Source organism: Stegodyphus dumicola, chromosome 7 (genome assembly GCF_044657685.1).
Source record: "Stegodyphus dumicola isolate Sdum_Otavi_A_Nest chromosome 7, ASM4465768v1".
NCBI lineage: Eukaryota > Metazoa > Arthropoda > Arachnida > Araneae > Eresidae > Stegodyphus > Stegodyphus dumicola.
Window position 1 is genome coordinate 168,576,380 of NC_140774.1, and position 12,379 is coordinate 168,588,758.

At 30.3% G+C, this 12,379-nt stretch overlaps 1 protein-coding gene across 1 annotated transcript in view; it reads right to left on the reverse strand.

The window, feature by feature from the left end:
- Nucleotides 1-12,379, reverse strand: part of LOC118193531 (protein turtle-like) — a 1,156,839-nt gene that overhangs the window by 738,925 nt on the left and 405,535 nt on the right. The gene's annotated exons all lie outside the window — the stretch shown is intronic.

Genomic DNA, 12,379 nt, shown 5'->3' on the forward strand with positions numbered 1-12,379 from the left:
ATCTATTTTGATGCTTTATTTAAACCTTTCTCTCAGTATATATATATATTTTTTAAATACGAATTCTAGACAGTAGAAATATAGTTATTCATTAATAATTAAAAAATTCTCTTTAAGTTGAGTGGCCTGCCAGCTAACAAAACCAGCAAAATGATGAATAACATTTTCATAATAATATTTTTCAGACATTTATATTTAAAATTATATTGATGTTTTATGTTTAGTTGCATGACGGTCAGAATTTTATCCTTAATAATACTTAACAGTCGCATCGTATATATATATATATATATATATATATATATATATATACCCAACAAAAGCTGTAATTAGACAGTTTATTTTTATTAGACTCGAAACTAACTCTTCCTCCGTACCAATTTTAAATCCGAATTCTTTTTCGAAATGTTGTCACCAAATATTTTCATAATGTAGGATTTAAAAAAATTAAATAAAAAAACAAATCTGAAAGTTTTTGGGTTTTGTAGGTTTTTTAGGTTTTATATTACGCCGAAAGGGGCGTTTTGTAATGTTTTCTGTGTTATCTTTACTTATTAAATAGCACGTTCTTCGCCCTTAAAACATAAAATTCAATTTAACAGCAATATCGCAAAATATTTAAAACAGCATATCTCTAGAATTTCTAATACACAATCTCGCGTATTTGCTCTCACTCGGCAAAAAGACACTGAAGGTGCAGAAACTACACTCACTATTCTGCTACAATTCAAATGTAAACAAATATAGCTGCTATGATGAACAAAAATTAGGCTTAGCCGCACTTAAACAATTTTTAAATTGTTGATAATTCTACAAATATTTCATGCGGATTACCTAAAGCATAAAAACCTTAACTGGAAGATAACAACAGCATAATTTAAATATTTTTAAAGCAAAAAATGCACAGTTTACCAACATATAAGAATAAAAAAATGAGCTCACTGAGGCGAGTAGCAGAGTGGGAATATGTATATATATATATATATTTATTTATTTATTTTGTGCGGCCGATTGCCACCAAAAAGGGAAGTGTGCGCCTTCTACATCCTATAACCGTCCTATATACAAAATTTCAACATTCTAAAATTGCTCGTTTTTGAGTTATGCGAGATGTATACATACATACGCACATACGTACGTACAGACGACACAAAAAAAATCTCCTAAATCTGTTTTAAATCAGTTTTATTAGTTCCTTGGGTGAAAAGAGTCCTTTATTCTGTCCATATGTACAGATGGCAAACAAAAACATCGTTAAATTGCATTCGATAGCGGTCAAAATGCATAATTTCTTTGAAGTATGGTACCTAGATTTTTCTGTGATTACATTACTTCCTTTACTTCGTACAAGGAAGTAAAAATGCATTTAAGTTATGAGATCTAATTAAAATTATAAAATATTTTTATGAATTGCCACTAGCTGCACTCAACTAAAATCATTATATACATTTTTCTTTTTATGGTAACTCTTTTATTGTGCTGGCCTCTCGACCGGCTAATTTTTAAAGAAATTATATAACAATATAAAAAAATAATCATTACATCTTAAAATCGTTGCATTATTTTTATTTGGCAATTCCTCTGTGTAACTAAGCTAAAATAATAATTACTGAAAGAAATGCTTCAGTGACATTTCCATTAAAATAACATAAAAAGTACATTATGCATAATAATAAATTAAGGTACATAAATCCATTTTATCGTGCTGTTAGAATAACTATTCATTAACTGCCGTAAAATAGGTAGTTATAAATTGGATCAATAAAAGTCATCATGCTCTTGATGTGTAACAGAGGAGTTACCTTCTCCAGTAATTCGGAAAAATTCCTTTAATTGTTTACGATCACCATTTCTGATATCGTGCTCCAATCGCTTATTAGCAAACAGCTGTATCATGTGAATCTCTCATTTATATATTTGCTGTATATCTCTGCTCCATTTATTCTGATGCTAAAGTAAATCACAGAGAGACAGTTTCGTCAGCACGTTTCATTCTCTAGTCCCCGCGAGACATAAAAACCTGCCATTGTGTGGTCACATTCAGATACGACACTCTACCCAATCTGATTGAAAAATAGAATCATCGCTTTGTCACGCACCATTCGGGTGGTAAAATGGTTTGATGTTAGGCAGAATTATAATCCTCGACACGTTCTTTAATTATCCATTTTAAGATGAAATGTTACTTAGTGATGGGAAATATATATGCTTATGAAATTGCTTTGAACTTAGGGATTATTTCATTCTTAGAAAGATAAATACAAATCCGAGGAGCCTAATATATTGAAATTTATTAGATGTGGTAAAAAAGATCTTCGGACGCAAAATTCAATTTTTTTTTCAGGTGCTAAAAATGATTTTTTGAAACCAGAATCATGCTTTTCATAAAACCAGGCATAAAAATTATCATTGTAAATTTATCATAATTTAAATTTTATTTAAGAGTTATTCTTTAATCGAATCGCGAAATTGTATAGTAATTTCATAACATTTAAAGTGAAGATTTTTTTATTCCGATACTTCATTTCTTTAAATGAATAAATAAGCATGGATGATATCATTTTCATGACATAGCATTATTCTATTATTTCGGAACAAATAATCAAAAAAATCTGATGTGTACACCACATGACTTCCTTGTACGGAATATTAAATTATACGCATTTTTTCTTGCATTTCATTTAAACTTATTGGATTGAATTAAATCTACTTCGCCGACAGCGCATAAACCACAATAGAATAAATGCATTCTTTAAAATTCACTCTAGTATTTGTTTCCCATAGCGACACTCCGGCGCTAGATTCACTTAACAGTATTATATTTCGTTCATATTATAACTCATAATGCACAAAATTTATATCATTTAAAGAATAGAATTATCTAATCGTTGCCACATGTTCTATTCAAATACTATAATAAAGCTAGAATGATGTATAAAAGAATTTAAACAAATAAAACAAGAAAGAAACAGTTTTTCACAGACGATTGAGTATTTCTCATTCAATTAATTCAGTTCTCACTTCTCGAGAAGTCAAAAATACATAAAAACTCAAAATATCTATATTGAAATCTAAATTGAAAATTAAATGTTAAGTAAATCTTAAACATTTATTTCCTCGAAAAAATTCCACAAAAGATTAAGCATGAATTAATTGGCAATAATAAATGAAGGCGTTATCTTTGTTGTTGCGAAGCTACTAAGTTTCTCTAGATTGGCAACTAATCCACTAGTCTGCTGTTTTAAACGTAAACAATCAATGACCGCCATAAAAATAAGGCTTAGCGGCACTTAAACAACTTTAAAATTGTTGATAATTCTACAAATATTGCATACAGATTTACTAAAGGCATAAAAACCTTCACCGGAAGATAAATACAACATAATTCAATCATTTTTAAAGCAAAAAATGTACAATTTACCAACATATAAGAGTAAAGAAACTGAGATCACTGAGCCGGGTAACAGAGTGGATACATATATATAAATATATTTATATACGTTTGGTGCGGCCGATTGCAACCAAAATACGAGGTGCACATCTACATGTTATAGCAGTCCTATATACAAAATTTCAACGTTCTGAGGCTACTCGTTTTTGAGTTATGCGAGATACGTACATACCTTCGCACAGACGCCACGAAACATTCTCTTCAGAATTCATTTTAAAGCAGTTTTATAATTTTTTTGGAGGAAACGAGTCTTTTATTCTGTCCTTACGTACAGATATTACGCAAAAACATCGTTAAATTGCTTTCGATAGCGGTCAAAATGGATATTTTCGTTAAAATATACTGCCTGAAACTTTTCGCGATTACAATACTTCCTTTTTACTTCGTACAAGGAAGTAAAACGGAATAGTTAGAAACGGCACATATTTCTAAATCTAGAACCATAACTAATTTTGTCTATTACAAACAAAAAATTCAAGTATTTTTTGTTCAAGAGTACTTTGCTCAAGAATACTTTTGCTCAAGAATAAGTTTTAAAAAAGTTCAAGATTACTATACTATAATGTTTTTGCTCAAGAATACTTTTGAAAAAAGCAAATTGTAGTAAGTTTTCGTCTTTTATCTTAAGCAATAGCGGGAAAGACCTGTCGATTTCAATCAGCACTGAGAAGAAAAGAGTCGAAAGAAATCAATGTGCGAAATTCTTTAAGCGGTTTAAACGTAAATCAAAATGGTAGAAATACTGAATGAGAGGGTAAACTGAGAAAGAAATAATGCCGAGTCGTCCGAAGATAAATGTCTTCTAAAGACAAGTCGATGCATTTCAGGAAATGGTATGCAGACATTCCACTGTGTGCCATGCACTAAATAAATCTCTTAAAGTTCTTTCTAGAAAAATATGGTTTACAAGGTTGGAGAGAAAAAAAGTCTCAGGTTGGTGAATCTATACATTCAAAAGCAATGGACTGAACCTATGTTATATCGTTTTAACGTGTATTTATAAACCTATTCATTGAAAAATCTTTCTTTTTTATTGCATTGCGATTTAAATTTCAAAGTATAATACCAAACATTTTTGCACAAAATCAGTTTTAATAAAACCGAATATTCTGCAATAGAAGAAAACAGTGACTTATAAATAGGGAAACGTAGATTAGATTCCAAATTATTCAAGAGTTGAATAAAATCCTTTCATATCACAAATACACATACTTTTGAAGACATTTAAGAAACATTTTGAATTAAATTGATTATAAAAAAGACAAAAAAAGTCGGGAAATACCTTCGATTATGCGTTATTACTGGGAAAACACCAAGTCATTTTTAAAGCTAGAAAAGAATTTGCTATCCCAATGGAGCATATGCCCAGAAAAGCTGTTAGTTTCGAAACGGTATTTTGCGTAAAATGATTAAAAGTGTCGAATCACTTTTCAAAATTTTGGCACTAAATTTTATAGCCAGGTATTAACATTTAAAGAAATTAAATAATAAATTCTACATGAATCTGTTTCTCTCATTGTGAAAAAATGACGGGACCTAGACCCATCAAATTTTGAATACCGTAGTGCTGCACCCGAATATGGGCAGCTGGAAGCCGGAGTTTTGAATATGGAGTCTGTTTTATTATTTGTTTCATATTCTGTAAAACTTTAACGATTTTTAATTAAAACCTCAACTATTTCAAAGCGAGCATTGGCAACACTGTACGAAGTAAAACATTCTCACTTCCAGTGAGCGAGACTGTCTACCGAAAATTCTAAATATATGCTGTTTTTTAAATATTTTTAGCCCAAAGGGACGTTAGCCAAAATGCTCTCGAAACGACTGTAGAAACATGTATGTGTATATGAAAATAAAAATGTCTCTTTGGGCCTAATATAAAATCTGAAAGCTTTCAGATTTTTTTTTAATTTCATTGTAATTATTTATTTATATTACCTTTTTATTTAATTAATTCTGTGTGCAAAGAGTCTGAGAACTAAGAAATGAAGAAGAAATATCTTACAACGAATATTTCAAGAAATTATGTAATAGACAATAAAATGAAATCACCTATCTATTCACATGAAATTCGTACGAATACTGCCTCAGCATTATGTGAATGCCTTAAGATTTCGTTAAAGAAGTTTGTTACTGTTTCAAACTCGCGAGTCGTTTCAAACAAAAGAATTAATATCTAAGTAGAAAAAAATGAGCTCGTGTTAAACGAGAATCTGTAACAATAAACCTAAGTGTGAAGATATGACCATGCTGCAAGAATTCGAACAATTTTTAGAATAAAGATTGGAGTCAAAAACGGATTTCAACATATTTCTGTACATAATACAAACGAGTACTTTTTTCAAATGGAAAGCAGACAAGTTATGAAGCCATTTTGATAGATTACACGTAAAGATGTTTCCGAAATCATGGATTGGACGAAAAGAAGTTTTAATGAATATTCTTTGTTTTGTTCTGTAACAATAAAAGTTAGTAATGACTCTTATGTACTTTTTAGTTACATTGTAATCATTAATGTATCGCATGTATTTTATTCATTCCTATGTCACTCTAATAGCGCAAGTTGAAAAACATGATTTAGTTATTCATTTTTGTATACAATCAACTTTACTGTAAACAACGAAAAACACTAGTGATACAATAAAATGTTTAGATTAGTTTTAAGAGTATATTAATAGCATTAAATTCTCAAATAATATTCTTTATTACATATCGCATTTCAAATTACAATTCCGAAAATCATTATTATATATCCTTTCAAAGTTTATAACCCCAAAGGAGCTTTATCCCTGCAGGACTAGTGTTTTCGTTTTGCGATTTTGCGTTGAATCACTATAAATGTCCGTTTCACTTTTCAAACTGTTGCCACCAAATGTTGGAGTCCTGCGTTATATTTGAAGAAATTAAATAATGAAAAATCTGCGTAAATGTATGTATATTTCTCGCATTGTGATAAAACAACGGTACATAGAGCCATCGAATTTTGAATGACGTAATACTCCTGCGAATATGGGCATGTGGAAGACCAAATTTGAAATTTGGAATTTGTTTTATTATCCATTTCATATTTTGTAAAACTTTAACGAATTTTTGAGTAACAAACTCAAAGATTTGAAAGCGAGGAATGGCAACAATCTTCTGGAAAAAAATTATTTCCAGCGCGGCGGAACTGTGTATCGGAAATTCTAAAGATAGGCTCATTTTAAAATTATTTTGCGACATTGCTATTGAACTGAAATTTATGGTTTAAGTGCGAAGAACATGATATTTAATAAATAAAGGTAACTCACAAACATTAAAAAAACGCCCCTTTGGATGTAATTTAAAATCTGAAACCTTTCAGGCTTATTATTATTATTTATATTAAAGCATTTTCGAATTACAAACTTTAACAATTTATGCCTGCCAATGGTATATGTTTTACTTTAAAAAACATTTAGCCGCCCGGTATAGTGATTAGAGAAGCCTACTGCCGCACCGAAGGAACTGGACTCGAATTCCAGAGACGGTATGGATGTTTGTAAACGTATAGTGTCTGTGAAACTTGGGGGCACTGTAAATATGCGGCGAGCCAAAGGTCCTCTCGAGAGCTTGATGGTAGGAGAAGAGGGTGGTTGGAGAACCTTGGACTCGTCCCCCTCGCGGTGTTCTCCATCGAAATTGGGGCGGAACCATGGAGGTAGGAAAGGGAGGAGGGGCCATTCCGCGCTAGAAGTGAAGCACTGCTTTGACGCTTGGGTCACCAGACGGGGTGTTCTTTGTTTACATTCAGAAGCTCGCTTGACAAGATTCTGATAGTATTTCGACACACGACAGTTCCATAGAAATCGAAAAAGGGACACTCTCGCATGAAAAAAACATTCATAGTGTGATGGATAATAGCAGTTTGTATAGTTTACTGACATTTACGCAAAAATCTTGGTTATTTTTCGATAACTAACAACAGCGATTTTGATTATGAATTTGTTTTATAAAATTCTAAGCTGTTGCACTACAAAAATATAGATTTTAAGAAAATTGCTAAAAGAGATCTGCCAAAATTTATTTTCTAGAAGATTTGAAAATTTTGAAACTTGATGGCTAAATGTAAATATAAAATTATGTATGTTAAAATATTTGTAATTAGGCACATAGGTCAGATTAAGTTTTTATTAAATAGAGTAACGCATGCAAGGGCTATCTGCCTAAAGAGAGAGATGCCATCGTGGAGGAATTTTGAAGAAAAACTGACCTTTGAGTGGGTATTAAAAATAATACTTATAATTTTCATTCAAATTATATTCATATGTATTTTTTATGTAAAACTTTCGGGTGTATGCTAAATTAGTGTAAATTACTTTACACGAAAAATATGAGTGAATGCACAGAAATTAAAAATTTGCACATGCAGGAAATGATAAATAGGAAATATGTATGGGTATTTATGCATGTGCTTGCAAAAAGCATGTATCTGCCTTTGACAAAATACTTAAATATTCATTAAATTATTTATAAATGTATTTGAAATGAAGAATTTATTCACTTATAAACAACTGTGAAAGTACTGTGAAGAAATCTAATGATTAAATGTATCTAATTTATAATGATTATAAATGTTATCTAAATATATAATAACTTTAATATTGAATTGTAAACATAAATTGAAATCCTGTTGACAAATACGTTATAAAACTATTTAAGCAAGAATTGTTCGTATTGGAAAGCAATCTGTTAAAAGGTATTGTAAAGCAAATGCTATGAGATGCGCACTTAAGAACGTAATAAAGAATTTTGGAATATGTATTGTTGAAATGCAAAGTAAAAAAAAAAAAAAAAAAATCTGATAAGTATAATTAAAAGAATTATTCCCTTTACATTTTATAATAACTCAGTTACAAGTTTTAAATAATACTTAAAAAAAAAAAAAAACTTATTTTATTCCCTTTCAGAAATGTTCAGAGAAAGTCAAATACTATTTAATACCTATTTAATTATTAGGAATTAGCAAAATACTTCTTTAAAGTATTTCGCTAATTCCTAATAATTCTCTAATTTAAAATGAACCGAATAGAGCATTAATTATAAATTGACTTACATTTTTCGATTTAAAAGAAGCCAAAAAATCATGGCATATTTAAGAAAGTATTTTAGGAAGAAGCTCTATAAATAGAAAAGAAATAATGCATAATTTTAATATTAATAATACAATAAACTTTGATCTTAATTTTTGTACCTTAACCGAATAAAATCAAATTACCGTAATTTTTTTTTCTAATTTAATTAACGAAAACTTGTGAAAATATTTCATTCAAATTAAACCATTCTGAGAAAACTGTCCTGTGAAAAGTATAGCATTTAATTCCGTTCAGAATGAAATGTTGTTTAAAAATATGTTGTTTTCACATACTTAGGACTCTGAAGTGTTGTAGAAAAAGAAAATATATACATTTATATGTATATTTGCGACGTAATTACAAAATATTTACACCCGAACGCGTCAAATCCCATAGAACTCAATGGTAAATGACCCAATGTTTTGGTCACCACGTAGGGATCGCCGGTGCTTCAGACCAGGGTACGGAGAAACTTGTTTAGGGCGACTCCTTCTTACTTCCTACCTCCATGGGCGGAACTGAGCGAAGTTCTACTCTCACGTCTATGGTGATCAAGGCTCTAGCCAATGACTGGTGAAATCTTGCTTTCCTTGCCACGATGAATTTTGCAGGCTTCTTCTGATGTTACTGTCAGACAAGTGAGATTAAGTCACACCAACAACTATACTTTAAACACGTCGAAACGGTAAAAAGTATTTTAAAGGGAAATACGTTAACGAAAATGTGTATTTGTTACTAATTCACGAGCTGTTTGTCTGCTATAAATTAGTAAATAATACTCTCTAGAAAACAATTTCCTATCAAAATTATTTTTTTTATTAATGTCATTATTATTTATGCTATTTAAAGCATTTTAGAAAACTCGAAAGAACAATAATTATTTAAACGTACATTCTCTAAAATATTTCAGAATGAACAAATGGACGTTTTAAAGTTCATCGACTGGTTTGGTTTATTTGATTATGAAAAAGCAATCGAGATATTTAAGGGGACTCATACACCTTAAAACCCATAAGATGTTCGAATAGGTGACTGTTGCAAGAATTGGGATAACTTATTTATTTTAAAAGCAATTACTACCAACTTTTTACAGCTGTGTACATAATATAGCTGCTTTCTGAAACAGTAATCAAAAAGTTTGTGTTGCCACAAATATTTTTATAATTTAATCCGCTTTGTGACAACATTTTTCGTCATGTTTCCAACTTGCGTGCACGGTTTAAAACATTATGTTTCATAATTTAATTCCCTATTTAATATATAGCATTTATAACATTTGGAAATTACTGTGAACCTAAAATTCTAAAAATTTCATGTTAAATTTTTATTTTATTTTGAGTTGAGTTTATAAAATGTATTTTATTAAAAAAATTTGTAATGTCTTCGTCCATAAAATTTTTCAGTATTAAAATATTCATCAGATTGTTGGTTCAGCTAGAAAATAGTGCACATATAAAGAATTCCCTCAAATTTCAAGTATGTACCATTAGCCATTTTTAAAATATCATGCGCGCAAGGTGGAAACATGGCGAAATATTTTGTCACAAAGAGGATTAAATTACAAAAATATTTGTGGCAACACAAATTTTCTGGTTACTAGTTTCCAAAGCAGTTATATTATGTAAACAGCTGTAAAATGTTGGAAGTAATTGCTTTTAAAATAAATAAAATATCCCAATTCTTGCAACAGTCACATATTCGAAGATCATGAGAGGTTTAAGGTGTATGAGTCCCCTTGATAGGGGAGATGCCTTCGCGGAGAACACTCTAAGGGAAACTGGCTCGTATATACGTTACACATGGGTAAAACTACGAAAACATCCATGCAGCCAGCCCGTTTGCCGTGATCCGAGCCCCGGACCAAACTATCAGTGTTCAGCAACTTTACCGCTCGGCCGCTGGTGGGCCGTTCAAGTTCTCTGAATTTTGTGCGCATTTGGTACGATTATACACTAAATCTTCGGTCTTTTACATCTATTTCAATAGAAAATTGCAGTATTTATCAATTATAAGCATTTTGTACGGTATTCTCAAAATTCTTGCTTAGTTAATTTACACTAATTAGCATAGAAAGTACCAATGAAAATTTAATATCAAATAAACATTGAACTGCGTAATAACATAAAATGTATTTGAAGAAGACTGCTCCTTGGATTTAGACCAGCTTTCTTCAATTTTCTTCGAATAACAAGGGATAAGGCATAAAATAGCTTTCCGCGAAATCCGTAAGAGTTTTGCATTTGCGTTTGATGTAACGTTTCCCGCAACAACAATACCTTTTTTTTTTTTTCCTTTTTCAGCAGCATAAAAACTGCCAGGATAGGATATTTCTTCTCAGTATACCCCATAAAACCAGAAATTAGCCCATTAGGGATAATATTTTTGGAATTTTTACATCATATGTTGAAATGAAAATGGCAGTATTTACATTGTTGCAGCATTCGAGGATGCAGCAGTTTGATTCTTTTTTTACTGCGTTTCCATCAGCAGCGTACCTAGAAAATGATATAAAATAGATAACAGAAGAAGCCTAAAATGGTCGGTATAACTTATATTACTAGATATTTACGTATGTTTACATTATTTCACTCAGTTTAAACGATATAGGTGATTTAATAAAAATTGTAGTCGCTGCTCACACTGTCCTCTGAATTATAGCCTCGTTTTGTTAATAATAAGTTAGATATATTAAGTGATTTCTATTTTTCTGCATGTAAGTTCGATGCGTACAGAATTTGTAATTTAGCAGCATAAAAACTTAGCAACAGCAGAAAAAGACTGTAAAACTTAATACAAAAAATCTGATATGTACACCACATGACTTCCTTGTATTCGAATATTAAATTGGAATATTAAATTATACGCATTTTTTCTTGCATTTCATTTAAAGTTGTTGGATTGTATTAAATCTATTTCGCCGACAGCGCATAAACCACAATAGAATAAATACATTCTTTAAAATTCACTCTAGTATTTGTTTACCATAGCGACACTCCGGCGCTAGATTCACTTAACAGTATTAATAATTATATAAGAGTTAACTTACATAATAATTATATAACGGAAACTAAGTTAACTGTTATATAATCCAATAATTATATAACAGTTAACGTATATATTTCGTTCATATTATAACTCATAATACACAAAATTTATATCATTTAAAGAATAGAATTATCTAATCGTTGCCACATGTTCTATTCAAATACTATAATAAAGCTAGAATGATGTATAAAAGAATTTAAACAAATAAAACAAGAAAGAAACAGTTTTTCACAGACGATTGAGTATTTCTCATTCAATTAATTCAGTTCTCACTTCGTGAGAAGGCAAAAATACATAAAAACTAAAAATATCTCTATTAAAAATTACGATGTAAATCTTAAACGCTTATTTCCTCGAAAAATTTCCAGAAAGCATTAAGCATGATTTAATTGGCAATAATAAATGAAGGCGTTATCTTTGTTGTTGCGAAGCTACTAAGTTTCTCTAGATTGGCAACAAATCCACTAGTCTGCTGTTTTAAATGTAAACAATCAATGACCGCCATAAAAAAAGGCTTAGCGGCACTTAAATAACTTTAAAATTGTTGATAATTCTAAAAATATTGCATACAGATTTACTAAAGGCATAAAAACCTTCACCGGAAGATAAAAACAACATAATTCAATCATTTCTAAAGCAAAAAATGTACAATTTACAAACATATAATAAAGAAACTGAGATCACTGAGCCAGGTAACAGAGTGGATATATGTATAAATATATTTATATACGTTTGGTGCGGCCGATTGCAACCAAAATACGAGGTGCACATCTACATGTTATAGGAGTCC